General features: G+C 48.4%; 1 protein-coding gene and 1 non-coding gene across 10 annotated transcripts in view; both read left to right on the top strand.

Annotated features, from left to right (window-relative positions):
- Nucleotides 1–15,635, top strand: part of TRRAP (transformation/transcription domain associated protein) — a 251,773-nt gene that overhangs the window by 51,681 nt on the left and 184,457 nt on the right. The gene's annotated exons all lie outside the window — the stretch shown is intronic.
- Nucleotides 11,999–12,070, top strand: TRNAA-CGC (transfer RNA alanine (anticodon CGC)). Its single transcript has one exon. It is a non-coding gene; the product is annotated as a tRNA-Ala (tRNA).

The following is a 15,635-nucleotide window of genomic DNA, read 5'->3' as shown; positions in this document are numbered from 1 at the left end:
TCCGTGCCTGGAAAACCCGCTGCAGCAGTGGGCAATTTGAACGGCCACAACCCTCTCATGTTGCACTGAAAAACGCACTGAGAAACACTGTACTTGCGGTTTCAAGCCACTTGGCAACACTTTAAAATCCCGTAGTTCATATAAATCCCGTAGTCCGGAAAACACCCTGGAGATCTAAGGCTGCCCTGCCTTCCCTTGCCCTACAGGGAATATCTTACAGCCAATAGGGCTCACCTGGAAACATGAATTGTCCCCTTTGCTAAGCAGGGTCCACCCTGGTTTGCATTAGAATGGGAGACTACATGTGGGAGCACTGTCAGATATTCCCCTTAAAGGAGGGGGCCACACTGGGAAGAAAGAAGAGCACCTGCCTGCTTGCATGCAGAAGGTTCCAGGTTCCCTCCCTGGCAGCATCTGCAAGATAGGGCTGAGGGAGACTCCTGCCTGCAACCTTGGAGAAGCCGCTGCCAGTCTGTGAGGACAATACTGAGCTAGATGGACCAAGGTCTGACCTGGTATATGGCAGCTTCCTCTATTCCTACCCTGGTTGATTCATGCTCCCTGCTGCAGGACCAGCTCTCCTCCATGTTTTAAATATCATGAGTGGAAGGTCATAAGAACAGCCCTGCTGGATCAGGCCCAAGGAAGCCCATCTAGTCCAGCATCCTGTTTCACACAGTGGCCCACCAGATGCCGCTGAGAAGCTGACAGGCAGGAGTTGAGGGCATGCCCACCCTCCTGCTGTTACTCCCCTGCAACTGGTACTCAGAGGCACCCTGCCTCTGAGGCTGCATCCTCAGCAGCCTGGTCTGTGAGTGCTTCTGGATCTGAACCTCTCCCTGGTGTCCGAGGCTGAGCTGTAGCCAGAGGTGCTTTCTATCATCTTCGGCCGATACGCCATCTGCATCCGTTTCTTGAGATTAACAACCTCAGAACAGTGGTACATTTTAGGCATGTGCCTGAAACGTTTCGGAGGCCATTGTAAAGGCCTCCGAAATGTTTCAGCACTGGGGTGGTTTTTGGTGTTTCAGCACTGGCGGGTGTAGTACTTTAAGGGTGGGGGAGGGTGTACTCACCCCCCCGCTGCGTTTCCCCCGTCGGCGCTCTGTAGATTTCAAGCCTTTTGGGGCGGCAGCATTCCTCCTTGCCGCCCCATTCCCCCCGTCGGCCGGAAGTGGCCGGAAGTTGCGAGTGCGCCCGTCGTGTGTGCATGCACGCGCCCGTCTGCCGTGCATGCACACGCCCGTCTGCCGTGCATGCACATGCACGACAGGCGCACACGCGCTCGGAACTTCCGGCCACTTCCGGCCAATGGGGGGAACGGGGCGGCAGGGAGGAACACTGCCGCCCCGAGGGGCTTGAAATCTACAGAGCGCCGGCGGGGGAAACGCAGCGGGGTGTGTGAGTACACCCTCCCCCACCCTTAAAGTACTACCCCCGCCGGTGCCGAAGACAATTTGTGCACATCCCTAGTACATTTGCTGGTAAACTCCAAACTTGACTGTTGCAACATGCTCTATGTGGGGCTCTATGTTGGTCCAGACTGTGGCAGCCAGTTTGGTCTCTGGGTCATCTAGGAGAGACCATATTACTCCTGTGTTGAAAGAACCACGTTTCCTGGCAAAATACAAGGTGCTGGCTATTACCTATAAAGACCTAAACAGCTTGGACCCTGGGTTTTTAAGAGAACAGCTTCTTCATAATGAACCCTGCTGCCCATTGAGATCATCAGGAGAGGTCCGTCTGCACTTGCCACTGGCTCCTTTGGTGGCTACTCAGGGACGGGCCTCCTCCGCTGCTGCCCCAAGGCTTTGGAACACGCTCCCTGTTGAAATAAGAGCCTCCCCATCTCTGGCAACTTTTAAAAAGGCACTGAAGACACATTTATTCACACAGGCTTTTAATTAGATTTATAGTTTTAATTCTTTTAATGTTGGGTTTTAAATGATTTTAATGTTCTAATCATTTTAATTTTGTTTAATTTGTATTGCTTTTGCTGTACACCACCCAGAGACGCAGGTATGTAAATATGGTAGAGAAATAAATACAATAAATAAGGTGAGTGGCAGCAAGGGGATGATTAACCCTTTCCTTGCAAGTCCTTTGTCTGCTCAGTATGTGTTTGTTTTTTACATACATACATAGTGGCTCAGGATGGTTTAAATAAAAAACAAAAAACACATAATAGAACAATTAAACCCAGAAATTATTTAAACCAGATTAAAATTAAAACTAAACTCACATAGCATTAAAAGCCAGGCTAAAGAGATGGGCCTTTAAGGCTCTCCTGAAGGCCTCCAAGGAAGTTAATCCACTTATATCCATGAGGAACACATTCCACAACCCAGGGGTGACAACTGAGAAGGCCCGATCCCAGGTCGCCTCTAGAGGAATCCGTGTTGTCTTCTCTGGCTCTTTTCCATCTCACGCAGGAAAGCTGTGTGGGAATGGGGTAAGGAAGTGGTTCATTCATTCATTCATTCATTCAAACAAACGAAGCTTGTTTACATGATTGCCAGCAGCCGAGGAGATCTAAGCACGCTTCCGATCAGCAGTTGTATGTTTGCAAACATCACGGTAGGAGGAGGGAGAGTGATCGTGTGGGAGCCAAGAGCTGGGTAGGATGGGTGGACCTTATCCAGATTCCATCCCCAGCATTTTACCAAGTCGGGAGGAAAAGGAGGGAGATCAGTCCACCTCTTGATAGGCCTATCAATGGCTACTAGCCTGTATATTTGCATCAGGATCAAAGGGGGTATGATGCCCCTGAACACCAGGAGCAAGGGAATGCCAAAGGGAGGAGCATCACACGATGTCCCCCTCTTGTGGGCTTCCCAGAAGCACCTGATTGGCCATGCATGAAGGGGGATGTTGGACTAGACGGGTCTTTGGCTTGATCCAGTGGGGCTCTTTCTTATGTTCATATGTTCTTATGATTTTTAATGATTTAAAAAAAAAATTTTTTTTAAAGGCTTAGAAAATACATTAAAAATCATTGGGTAGACTCATCTCTGTTAACATCCACACATTTAATGCTGTCACCACGTAGGCACACTGGGTGAAATTTCAGAGCTTTCTGCCCAGCCACTCGGGAGCTATTAATATTTTTAGTTTCTCCGTGATCAGTATGGTTTAAGTTGGAAATGTTGTTGCAGCACCCCCTATTGATGGTCTGTGTTCATTGCACATGTTTGTTTAATCGTAGATCCGCCCCTGATAGCCTGTTGAGCACCCCCTGCAGATGTGTGTGTGTGTGTGGGGGGGGAATCATATTGTCCATCTCCTCAGGAAGCACAATATCAGGGGCAGCCCCGGGTGGAATTTAAATGGAATGAATACATACGTTCTACACACTACACTACAACGGACATTTATATACTGCTTTTCAACAAAAAGTCCCCGGAGCAGTTTACATAGAAATAAATAAATAAAATGGCTCCCTGTCCCCAAAGGGCTCACCGTCTAGAAAAGAAACACAAGATTTTAATGGTGTTTTAATGTAAACTGCCCTGAGCCTTTTGGAAGGGCGGTATAAAAGTTTTAATAATAAATAAATAATAAATAAGATAGATCCCAGCAACAGCCACTAGAGGGATGCTGTGCTGGGGACGGATAGGGCCAGTTGCTCTCCCTCTGCTAAATAAAGATACTCACTCCATTAAAAAGGTGCCTCTTTGCTCAGTAAGCAGAGGAATAAACACGTCTTCCCTCTTCTTTCTCTATCCTCCACTGCCTTATTTCCATATTGAATCGGGTCGAGCTCTTTGGGCCCTCCCACAAGGGATACCGACGGAATCTTCCCATCATATATCGGCCTCTGCTTATAGGCCTCGGGGCTGATCTTTGCTTTGTGCTCTGCTGAGCTGTTTCCACTGAGCGCAGCGTGTGCCGTTCTCCCGAAGAATCCTCCCCGGCCATTGCGATGATGATCACTCCCCCGGCTTGAAAGTGGCTTCGGTATTCCCCTTCTGCTCCCAGCCGCGGGTTTTCAGATCCTGCCGTGTGGTGTGTCACTGTTTCTGATCTTCCTGTTGGGAGTTCTTGGCGGCTCATTCTCTTGATACATCGCCACCCCCCCCCCCCCCGTTTCATATTAATGATGGGAACATAAGAAAGTAAAAATTCCGCAGGAGTTCTTTTCTCTCCCCCCTCCCTTTTCTTTCCTCCAATAAGCTCATTATTCTTTTGCTTGAGCTGCTACTCCCCCCCCCCCCCCCGCCGCACACCCCTGAAGCTTCCCGGTTTTCTGTTGGCTTGGGAATAAAAGAGACTTATTTTCCTGTAATGAAAGAAAGGAGAACAAGGAGGAGAGTGTGTTTGTCGCGGTGACATTCCTTTGTTGCAGGGAAATGGCAAAAAAGGGGGATGTCAGCAAACTGCAGATGGGAAGGCAACGGAGGAGCTCAGAAGCTGATGCTCTGAGCAAAAACCCGCAACGCTATTAGGAAAATAAGTATGGACTACTTGTGACAAAAGGTTGCAGTATATCCCTGGTGTTCGTGGTTCCATGAACCTGTGCCTGAGCACGGTGAAAGGTTTAGCCACCTTTCCCTCTCAGAAGCAGAATGGGGGTGTGACTGTCTTGAGGGAGTATTCTTTAAGCTGAGAAATTTCCTCCTTTTTTTTTGTCCAGGCCCTCCTTCGTCCCTCACCTTGTCACTGAGTTCCATAGCTCCACCCACCTGGTTGTCTGTTAACTGCCCTCTGAGTCTGCGAACATTCCACTCCATTCAGTTGGGGCAGTTTTGCCTGCTTGGGGTCCCCCTCCCCTTCAGACTCTTGTGAAATGAATGTAAGTAAATTATTTATTGTGGTCTTTGACCAGATGTAATATAAAATAACGGATGTGTCTGTGGGTTATCCTGAGTCTGCCAATGCCTCCCTTGTTCCCACAGGTTATCCATCCATAAGGATCACAACATTTCCAGCTCTTTTGAAAATAGATAAAAGATTTACTGGGGCTCATGCCTTACATAGGAACATAGGCAGCTGCCATATACTGAGTCAGACCATTGGTCCATCTAGCTCAGGATTGTCTACACAGACTGGCAGCAGCTTCTTCAAGGGTGCAGGCAGGAATCTCTCTCAGCCCTATCCTGGAAATGCTGCCAGGGAAGGAACTTGGAACCTTCTGCATGCAAGCAGACAGATGGCTCCATCCCCTGAAGGGAATATCTGACAGTGCTCACAATTCTTGTCTCCCTTTCATATGCAACCAGGGTGGACCCTGCTTAGCTAAAGGGCCAAGTCATGCTTGCTACCACAAGACCAGCTCTCTTCCCTCTCTTCTGGGGGGCGGGGCGGGTATCTTTCTCTGCCTTCCTGGAGAAAATGCACATACAAATATATGAGTACTACCAACATGTATATACCGCTTTTCAACAAAAGCTCCCAAAGTGGTTTACACAGAAAGAAATGAAATGAAATGACATGACATGAAATAAAAGTAAAATGGCCCCCTGTCCCCAAAGGGCTCACAATCTAAAAAAACAAACAAACCATAAGATAGACACCAGCAACAGCCACTGGAAGGATGCTGTACTGGGGATCAGGGGCGTATCTAGTGTGGGGCAGGCAGGGCACATGCCCCGGGCGCCACTTGAAGGGGGGGTGCCATTTTTTAAAATTATTATTTTATTTTTTTAAAAAGGCCAACGAAAACAAAATGGCCACCGCACATGCTCAAATGGCCTCTGTGAGGCCCTAGGCCATGCCAGGTCTTGCAGAGGCCATTTGAGCATGCACAGCAGCCATTTTGTTTCCAGCTGCCATTTTTTTTGAAAAAAATTATTTTTAAAAATGGCCTCTGCACATGCTCAAATGGTCCCTGTGAGGGCCTAGAGGCCAGCGGGGGAACCTTTGCAGACCCCCCCCTGGCCTTTATGAAGCCCCCCCCCAAAGGGGCTACAGGTAAAAAAGTTTTAAAATTTTAATCCTCTCTAATAAAACGCTTGGTGTCCGTCCGTGGACGGACACCAAGCGTGTGTTCGTGCCTCGACTGTTCTGAGCATGCGCGGAGCGCATGCTCTGAACAGTCCAAGAGAGACATAACCGCCAGCACCCGGCGGCCATGTTGAGCAGCCACAAACAGCTGCCCCGAAGAAGCCGGGACTGCGGAGGAGGGAGAGACTGGCTGAGGCAGCGGCAAAGGACCAAGCGGCAGGAGCCGCCAAACATCTTGGGTGGCCAGAAAGAGCCGCCCCAGGAAGCCAGGAATGCGGGGAAGGGGGAGAGCATTAGCAGCGGAAGGACAAGCAAAAAACCGGCGGGGGGCAGTGGGTAGCAGGCCCGGCCGGAGCCGCGGTGGGTGGCGGGAGGGGGTGAGTGCCGCCCTGAAAAAGCCGAGGGCAATGGCACTCACCACTCAACCGGGAGCCCAGAGGCAGCGATGGCGCACCCGGAACAACCGCAGGGAGGCATTGGCGGCGGGGTCGGCCCGCCCGCCAAGAGAGAAGCAACGGCGGCAGCGGGTCCAGCCCTGCCACGAAGAGCCCAAAGGCAGCAAAAGCACGTCCAGCCCAGCGCCCAAGCACACCACTCAAAGTCGCACACAAACACCCCTCCCCAAAACAAACAAAGCTACAAGCATACATGTTAAAAAAACACACACACAACATCCCCCGCCCAAGAGCCAAATGAGTAATAAAAAAAGCACCCACACCCGCCATTTCCTCCCCCTCTCACTATCTCTGCGTGTGGGTTACTGGAAGCGGACTTAGGAGTGAATGGAATGGCAATTTGCAAAGTAGCACTGGGCGCCTCTCCCCTCCCTCGCCTTTTCCTTTACATCCGTCGTCCTCCTTTTCTCTCTGCATAGCCTGCCGATGACAAAAGAAGGAAGAAACTTCCTTTTACTCCTGGAATATCCAGAGGACTTTTTCTGCAGGGGCTTGAGTTGGGCGAAGCTCTCTGCATCTGTGAACATTCTTGCTGGGATGGAAGGGGGTTCACCGCCCAAGGAACAGGCTTGAGAGGCAGAAGCTTGCAGAAGCTGCATACAAGCCCTGTACATCCAGATCGAGCACAATCCTGTTCAGATTGTTTTCTGCTGCTTCTTCCCTATAGCAGGTAGAAAGCCAGGGAGCCTTGCTAAAGGGTGGAGGAAAACAAAGACAGAGAGAAAGAGAAAACAAGGAATGAGGAAGGGAGACAGAACAATAGATAAGATAAAATTAAAAAAGCAGGAAAAAGAGAGAAGAGAGAAAGAAGGGAAAGAAAAGAACAAAAACAAAAAACAGAGAGAGGAAAGAAAAATAAAAGAGATAGAAGTGAAGAATAAAGGGAGAAAAACAAAAGAAAGAAAAAGAGAAAAAGGTAAAAACAACAACCCAACAGCCCCAAAGAACACGCCCATTAAAGAAAGAATAAAGATAAAGAAAACAAATAGAATTACAATAAAATAAAAAACAGAAAAAAGAGAAGGAAAGGGAGAGCAAGAAAAGGAAGGAAAGGAAAGAAAGACAGAGAGACAGAAATAAATTAAAAAAAAAAAAACCCAATAGAAGGGAAGAACAATTAAAGGGGCAAAAAAAACCTAGCGCCCGTTATTATAACGGGCTTAAAAATACTAGTATAATATAAGTTACTATACACGTATTCAGATTGGCACTATGTACAGAGAATCAGGGCTTGTGAATACTGAGCTGAAGCTTATGAACTAGGATTGTATTCATTTGCTCTTACTTTGCTTCTTATGATAGGTTAGTTAAATGTGATGTCAATAATATTAATGGTGAGTTTGTCTTTGAATCAGTGTGAAATCCTTAGTATTAAGGCCCACTGGGAGTTTCTTGCTCTCTTTCTCTCATTTTAACTGTTTACTCTGCATATCCTTTAATTATTTTCAGAGTATCTGGGAAAAGTAAAATTCTCAATTGATTTTTAAAACTTATGTAATAGTGATGCTACAATGCATAGTAGAGAATTAGACAGGCACTTCTGTTTAGTTTTCCAAGTACACCTCCACATAGTATTTGTGTATTTCATGAGCCCCAGCATACTGAAATGTGTAGTTTTCCAGCTTTTTTTGTTCTGGCTATGTCCACTGCTAAATAGTTTTTGAAATATTAAAAGATTAACGAGCTTGACTTGTATTTTTCAGCTGATATTATGGTAAAGTTATCTGAAAGATGGGTGTCAGATGTTTGGACAGGGGGCGCAATTTCAGTGCTTGCCCTAGGTGCTATTTTCCCTAGATACACCTCTGCTGGGGATGGATTGGGCCAGTTGCTCTCCCCCGCTTAACATAAAGAGAATCTAAAAAGGTGCCTCTTTGCTCAGTTAGCAGGGGGCATATACTCCAATAAGTGTATTAGCACATAAAGTTGCTTCCCCCCTCCCCATTTTTAAATGCCCCTTCAGCCCCTCGGATGATGCATCTTTCTGGGGGAGCCCCCCATGCCCATGGTCCTGTTTCCGGGGCCATGAGAAGCAGGCCTCGCTGCCTGCTGTGCCAGCGTGAGGCCATCTGTGCCCTTCCGGAGGGTGCGGAACGTCGGTGGCCTCTCCACAGACTTCATGGGATCCAGCAGCCTGGAACCAGCTTCACGAGGGGGGGGCAGTGAAACCCTGAAGGGGAGGGAAAGTGAAGAAGAGCAGAGGAGTGAAGCAGAGACCTCCTGGCCTGGCGTGGGGCCAACGCGCCGGGTATCCTGAGAAGCAAGAGCGAGCGAGTAGGCAGCCTACCGCCAGCTGCCTCCCTCTGCCATATGGGCTCTGGGAATGAATGTGTGGAGGGGGGTGGGTGGGCTGTAAGCCATTCCATAAGGACAGTGTTGGGCCCCCCCGTCTCTCCCTTCCCACTCCCCTGCGCCCTGGAGCATCGTTGAGGATGCTTGTTCTAATTTCGAATCCAGATGACTCATGCCCACCCAAGGGATGACTAATTGGAGGCAGTGTTTTGAATGCCAATGAGCAGAGTGGCCTGGCGGGGGGTTCGATCAGGACAGAAGGCTGTTGGGAAGGGGCACGTGGCTGGTCTGCAGGAGATCCTGGTTCATAGGCACGGAGGCAGCTGCATTATACTGAGCCAGACCCATCTAGGCCTATCTAGCTCAGGTTGGTCAACACCAGGCTTGCTCAACTTAGCCCCCCCCAGCTGTTTTGGACTACAACTCCCATAATCCTCAGACACCACAGCCAATAGCCTGGGATTATGGGAGTGGTAGGCCAACATCGGCAGGAGGGCCGAAGCTGAGCAGCCCCGGACTACCCTAACGGGCAGCGGCTCTCCAAGGTTCCAGGCAGGAGTCTCTCTCAGCCCTACCTGGAGATGCTGCCAGGGAGGGAACCTGGGACCATCAGCAAGAAAGCCCCATGGTGGCTTAATGTCAGGATATCCTAGAATGGAACACACTCAGTTTCCCTTCCTTCCTTCCTTCCTTCCTTCCTTCCTTCCTTCCTTCCTTCCTTCTATTTGAAAGGTTGTGCCGTCAAGTTGATGTTGACTCCTGGAGACCACAGAGCCATGTGGTTTTCTTGGTAGAGTACAGGAGGGGTTGACCATGGCCATCTCCTGCCGCATGATGAAATGATGCCTTTCAGCATCTTCCTATATTGCTGCTGCTCGATAGAGGTGTTTTCCTCATAGTCTGGGAAACATATCAGCAGGGATTCAAACCAGCAACCTCTTGCTCCCTAGGCAAGTTACTTCCCCGCCGCGCCATTAGGTGGCTTTGTACACCCCACCAAAACTTCTGACTCTGGGTGGTTTACAACCGCATAAAACAAATTCGACATAGAAACCTTACAAAGCCATACGTTGAGTTAAAAAGCTTGGGTGGATAAATGTATCTTTAAAGACTTCTTAAAAGTTGTCAGAGATGGGGAGGCTCTTGTTTCAATAGGGAGCACATTCCAGAGTCTCAGGACAGCAGCAGAGAAGTCCCATCCCTGAGTGCCATCAGACCAGCCGCTGGCAACTTCCGACGAACCTCTCCAGATGATCTCAATGGGCGGTGGGGTTCATAGCAAAGACGGTGTTCTCTTACATACTCTGGGCCCAAGCTGTTTAGGGTCACTGTGGTTTCAAAGGATTGTTTTTTGGACAGGCCACACACCCAGTCGGATGGGATCTCCACTCAATATGGCCTGCGTCTTGGTAAACATACCTTTCCATAGATGTTATTTAACGGCTAGGCAATTCCTTGGACTGCCAATGGTGGCTCAATCCCACCCCACCCCCGTCGAAAGCCAACAAGCCTTTTAATGCATGCGCAAGATGTTCGCTTTAACACACACCACCTATTGGATAAATAATAAATGCGACGCTAAAAGGGGATGCATTGTTTCTGAAAGATGCCTCCAGCAGGTCACAGGTGGGAACAAATGACAAATAAAGGCTTGGCTTGTGCTTTAAAAGTGGAGAGGGGGCTGGTTGGGGTGCATCATCAGCCCCAGAAATCCAGCAGCTCTTTTATGCTTCCAATGCAAACACCCCCACCACACTTTGCCGGAGCTTGGATAGCCGAGAATCGATGTTGCCTCCACTCGTCGAAGAGCGTGCGCTGGTTTCTAATAAGCGAGATGAAACGGGCGAGCCCGCAGTACGGGCTGCCAGCTGGAGTCATGGTTATTGAACGTGTCCAAAGTACAAAGGTTCTGTCTTCAGCGAGATGAAGCAAGCGGTACAAAGAAAGGCCTACAAAGAGGAAAGAGAGTCACACTTGCCCTGCTTCCCGCCAGCTTCTGCTCCTCGGAACAGCTTTGACAAATACCCATTAGTGCACGAGGAAACGTGGGCAGGGCACAAGGTGTGCAGGGCACAACGTGGGACCAGCGCATGCTAAAACTGCGGCAGGAAACCCACGCAAGGGAGGTGGACTGGATTGGCCCGCTGGCCAAGAGGATTCCTCTCCCTGGGACATTTTAGGGCCATTTCCGTTTGGGTGTTGTCCTGTTTCTCCACTTGCCGGGGGCAGAAAATGCAGTGTGTGAAGACGTCACAACACAGATGCCATGACCGCTGCTCTGAGTAGGGGCTTTGGCTTGAGGAAGCAGGATTATAGAATCATAGGACGTTGGAGCTGGAAGGGACTTTGGAGATACCCGTCCAGCCTCTGTTTAAAGAGCCAATCTTGTCGTAAAGCAAAGTGTGCCGTCGAGTCGATGTCGACTCCTGGCGGTGGTAGTGAGCATGAATGGTCTCGTTTCCTAAGCAGGGTTTGCCTTGGTTTGTATATGGAGGAGTGATTACATGTGAGCACTGGCTGCTGTGAGATGTTTCCTTAAGGGACCTCTTAGTCTGGGAGTGCTCCTGGATCTCAAACTCTCCCTGGTTTCTCAGGTTGAGGCCGTGGCCAGGAGTGCTTTTTATCAGCTTCAGCTGATACACCAGATACGTCCATTTCTGGAGACAAATGACCTTCAAACAGTGGTACATCTGCTGGTAACCTCTAGGCTTGACTGCTGTAATGCACTCTACATGGGGCTGCCTTTGTACGTCATTCAGAAACTACAATTGGTACAGAATGCGGCAGCCAGATTGATCTCTGGGTTTACCCGAAGGGACCATATAACACTGATTCTAAAAGAACTGCACTGGCTGCCTATATGTTGCCAAATGAAATACAAAGTGCTGGTTATTACCTATAAGGCCTTCAATGGCTTCAGTCCGGAGTACTTAAGAGAGCACCTTCTCCATCATGAACCCTGTCGCCTATTAAGATCATCTGGAGAGGTCTGGTTACGGGTGCCGCAGACTCGTTTGGTGGCTACTCAGGACCGGGCCTTCTCTGTGGCTGCCCCAGGGCTTTGGAATGCGCTCCCTGCTGAAATAAGAGCATCTCCTTCTCTGTTTTCTTTTAGGAGGACCCCGAAGATGTACATGTATTCCCAGGCTTTTAACTGAATTTTAAATTTTAATGTGTGTTTTTATCTACTGTGATTTTTATCTGTTTTTATGAATTTTAAGTGTTTTTATATTATGTTTTAATTTGTACACCGCCTAGAGATTTCTATACTAGGTGGTATAGAAAGGTAATCAATCAATCAAGGGTTGGGGGCCGTAGCTCAGTGGTAAAGCATCTGCTTCGCATGCAGAAGGTCTCAGGTTCAATCCCTGGCAGCATCTCCAGGTAGGGCAGGGAAGAGACTCCTGCCAGAAACCTTCGAAAGCTGCTGCCAGCCAGTGTACACAATACTGAGCTAGATGGACCAAGGGTCTGACTCGGTATAAGGGAGTTTCATTAGCACCTATGATGAGATGGAACAGAGGAGGAGTACTGGATTTCAGGCCAGAGGGTTACCCCTTTAAATCTCTACCGTCTCCAGGCATGAAGGCAGGCTGAGCTTGGAGGTGTTTGACCTCATTCCAGTTCTGCCTCCGTTGGAGCAACTTGCTCATTGGGAGCTATCCAGGGTGATGAAACTTGCCTTTCCTACAGAACAGCAGCCTGTAACAGTTGCAAAGCAGGGGAAGAAGCAGGAGGAAGCAGTTGCAGCTTCTCCTTTCACGGCGGTGGAGTGATGAGAAAGTTGCGGGAATCCTCTCAATCCGTTGACGTGACCATCCTAATGAATGACAAGCAGAGGGCTGAACAGGAGTTAAATTCCTGCTGTATAAGACTGAAAAGGCCCATCACTTCTCCTGGGTTTGTAACGTTCTTGCTGTGGATAGCTGAAGAGCAGAATTTTTACAGGGGCATTATGAAGTTATTAAGTCTATTACTCACTGAGGAGTTAATTTGCCTCAACGGTCCCATCTGTAATCATATTTCAGAGAGGCTTCTCTGCAGTTGCTCCTCGTCATGAATGATGCAGCCTTTATTTGTACAGTGAGGGCCATTTACACGATCAGCGATGCCAGAGTTTGCCTTCAGGGTTGCCGTCCTGAATCGGTCGTAGGTGAATGCTCTTGAGTATTCTTGTGGGAGGGGAGCTGGACTTGTGCAGTAGCAAGCATGAATGGTCCCCTTTGCTAAGCAGGGTCTGCCCTGGTTTGCATTTGAATGGGAGACAACATGTGAGCACTGAGAGATATTCCCCTCAGGGGGAGGGGGCTGCTCTGGGAAGAACAGAAGGTTCCAAGTTCCCTCCCTGGCAGCATCTCCAAGATAGGGCTGAGAGAGATTCCTGCCTGCAACCTTGGAGAAGCCACTGCCAGTCTGTGAAGACAATACTGAGCTAGATAGACCAAGGGTCTGACTCAGTATAAGGCAGCTTCCTCTGTTCCTAATTTAGGAGAGGGGGCCACAGCTCAGTGTTGAAGCAACTGCTTGGCATGCAGAAGGTCCGAGGTTCACTCCCTGGCAGCATCTCCGGGTAGGGCTGGGAGAGACTCCTGCCTTCAGCCTTGGAGCAGCCGCTGCCAATCTGGGTAGACATTCCTGAATTCGATAGACTGATGGTCTGACTCCGCATAAGGCAGCTTCTGATGTTCCTATGTAAGAAAAATGCAGCTGGGTTTGGAAATCAAGTCCTACAAGGAATGGTTGAAGGAGCTGGGCGTGTTTAGCCTGGAGAAGAGAAGACTAAAGGGAGAGATGGTCGCTGTCTTCAGAAATCTGAAGAGCTGTTACAGGAACAGACTTATCCTCCATTGATCCTGGGGGCTGAAATTACAAGGAAGCAGATTTAGGCTAGACATGAGGAAGCATTTCCTAACCATAATGGCTGTTGGACAGTGGAACAGCCTGCCTCATGCAATGGTGGGATCTCCTTCGCTGGAGTTTTCCACCAGAAGCAGAACAACCACCCGTCAAGGATGCTGCAATCGTTTCCTGCACTGAAGAGGGGGTTAGACTAGATAGAAGACCTCCGAGGTGCCCTCTAGCACTCAATTCTATGAAAATTGCCGATGACTCTATACACGTAGCCGTTTGGTGGAAATCTGGCGGCATGACTAAAGGGCTTATTATCTCAGTGGAAGATCCTTCAGCTGGGAGAGTTTCTAATTTGATAAATTAGTACCCACAAGCACCTAAGTGATGCCAAACTGTGAACGGCTGGAGATTTACAAGTTAACAGTTGCATCTAATACTGTAAATTATCCTTTGGAGTGTGATTAATTAAAAGAAGGAAAGATTTTGCAGCGTTAACCCGGATGACTCGCTCTCCAGTCCTTAGGAAGCAAAAATGAGAAGTCATCTGCCTTTAATAAAAACAAATGGGCAATCATCAGCATCAATCCTAATGGGATAAACTCCAATCGTTTTTCAATATGCGCGTGTTGGTGACAGAGAGGTTAATGGAGAAAGGGAATTGCACGACCCGTTACTTACTGCTTTAGTACCATTGGGCTGTTAATCTTTTAAGTGTGGGGTTTATATCTTCCATATTCAGACCCATGTACAACCTAACCTCCATATTGTGGAGAAAATTAAAACTATTCCTTTATGAAAAGTTGGCATTCTGAAGATAGGAACATAGGAAGCTGCCTTATACTGAGTCAGACCCTTGGTCCATCTAGTTTAGTATTGCCTACACACACTGGCAGCGGCTTCTCCAAGGTTGCAGGCAGGAATCTCTCTCAGCCCTATCTTGGAGATGCTGTCAAGGAGGGAACTTGGAACCTTCTGCATAAAAGCAAGCAGGTGCTCTTCCAAGAGTGGACCCATCCCCTAAGGGGAATATCTTACAGAGCTCAAACTTGTAGTCTCCCATTCAAATGCAAACCAGGGTAGACCCTGCAAGTCATACTTTCTACCACAAGACCAGTTCTCCATGGAATGCAACTTAAATAGGTTGCATAGGAAACTGGCTTCTACCGAGCCAGACCCTTGGTCCATCTAGCTCAGTATTGTCTTCACAGACTGGCAGCAGCCTTTCCAAGGTTGCAGGCAGGAGTCTCTCTCAGCCCGATCTTAGAGATGCTGCCAGGGAGAGAACTTGGAACCTTCGGCTCTTTCCAGAGCAGTTCCATCCCTCTAAGGGTATTATCTTAAAGTGCTCACACATCAAGTCTCCCATCCATATGCAACCGGGGTAGACCCTGCTTAGCTAAGGGGACAAGATATGCTTGCTACCACCAGACCAGCTCTCCTAAAATGCATCTGGATACCTGTTCAGAGCTTTCTTACAGTGCATCTTACAGTGCTCACATGCAGTCACCCCTCTAAATGCAAACACAGGAGTTCCCCATAGTCTGGGAAACACACCAGCAGGGATTCGAACCAACAGCCTCCTGCTCTCTAGGCAGGTTACTTCCCCACTGCGCCAGAACAGCTACTCACTATGAATCCTTTTTCAAAATTTAGTTTGTCCATTCCCTGAAACCAAGTACAGAAGAATGTTTACATTATCCTTCTAAATCTAATTGCTTCCTTGAACAATTTCTTTGAATAGTACAGAGGGCAAACAAATATTTAGAGTCAAGGTAGCGCAAATAATTTCTCGGGTAGATGTTGTTTTCTGATTGCATGCCTGAACGGTGCGTGTCCAAAGAAAGCTGTAACGAATTGAATCTTTTTTTCTGTCCTCTGCCTGATTGTTGCCACTTTTGATAGCCACAATTCAGCTCAAAATCAAGAGCACTTAAACCAACCGGTTCTAATAGGCTTAAGCAACCATCAACCTGTTAATACATTTAAATTGCAGACTTCCACCGTGAAGCTGGAGTTTTACATTTTGGAAGACCATGGACAGCCAGGAAAACAAAGAAATGGAGCCTAGGACAAATCAATCCAGAATGTTCACTC

Source organism: Hemicordylus capensis, chromosome 13, assembly GCF_027244095.1.
Source record: "Hemicordylus capensis ecotype Gifberg chromosome 13, rHemCap1.1.pri, whole genome shotgun sequence".
Taxonomy (NCBI): domain Eukaryota; kingdom Metazoa; phylum Chordata; class Lepidosauria; order Squamata; family Cordylidae; genus Hemicordylus; species Hemicordylus capensis.
This window is presented reverse-complemented; position numbering and strand designations above follow the sequence as displayed.